We start from the raw sequence: 1,376 nt of genomic DNA, 5'->3' as shown, positions 1-1,376 counted from the left end.
TGTAACACTTTTTAAACACATAAACGTGTTTAGTTTTTACAGTCAAAGTCAGTCATATTATAGGTGTTTAGAATTCAAACACTAGGTGTTCTCGTGAGGTTTAGTTTAGTTTAGTTTATTTGCACATGTAAAATAATAACAACAATATGGTAAAATAAAATAAAAAATACAGAAAGCTAATATTTCAATTGGGAAACAAGATTCATTACATGCATGATGTGCTGGAAGTGCCAAAAAAACCCAAAGGGGCTTATCGAGTGGCCTTCCTATAGAAGCTACACAGTTTAAATAACAGAAATTAAGGTATGAATAATATTGGTAAACCTAAGGATTGTAATAATGAAAAAATATAGAGGTGTTTGAGTGAACTCGTGTTCTACTGTATTTTATGACCATTAATAAACATTTGGCATTTTATTATTACACACATGGTGTTTAGGTTTAAACGCGTCACATGTTCCAGGGATTTACAGTATAGGGCCTAGTAATTATTTATAGAAATAATAGAAAGAAAATTGTGGTGGCGGTGGATCAGCGGTAGAGTGGCCGGATGGGAACCGCAGTTCGATCCCTGTGGGCTCCCCCAGAGTTAGTGTCAAAGTGTCCTTGAGCAAGAACTCTGAACCTCCTAATTGGTCCTGATGTGCTGGTTGGTGCCTTGCATGGTTTCCTCCGGCATGGGTGTGTGAGAATGTGTGTGTGTGAATGGGTGAATGTAATGCACCATCTATTATGTAAAGCACCTTGGATAAACGCTATATATATATATATATATATATATATATATATAAATTTACTATTTTAATGGTTTCTGTTGCTCATTCCAACTTTCCAAGCCAGCAAAAAGGAACTATGTAAGCATGTATTGATGTACTTTGATTGATTGATTGATTGATTTATTGACAATCTGCAGAATTTCAGTAAACATTTCAAGTACAACTCAATACAAAAACTGTTAACTGTGAGTGAGCTGGACGACAATAAAAGCATTACCCTTGTTTACAATAAGGGCCCTGCATTCAATTCATCAAAACATACACAAATAACTAATATAGTCAACACGTACAGGACATCAGCATAGGAGGTAAGAAGGGGGAAAAGGCCTATAAGTTATATAAGGGTACATTATAATGACATGTACAGTATAAGACATGACACCACAACATTGCAGACCGTTAATTATGTTTGGTCGGTGTGTCCACGCACGCACGCACAAACACACACACACACACACACACACACACACACACACACACACACACACACACACACACACACACACACACACACACCATTTCCCCTCACTGTATAATGTATATTTTCCCTTTTTTGCTTCCTATATGATGAATTCCTGTTCTGTTCTTTAACTAGAAGTG

This window comes from Protomyctophum parallelum, assembly GCF_964188405.1.
Source record: "Protomyctophum parallelum genome assembly, chromosome: 1".
Taxonomy (NCBI): Eukaryota; Metazoa; Chordata; class Actinopteri; order Myctophiformes; family Myctophidae; genus Protomyctophum; species Protomyctophum parallelum.
The sequence above is the reverse complement of the archived record's forward strand: the minus strand, read 5'-3'. Positions refer to the sequence as shown.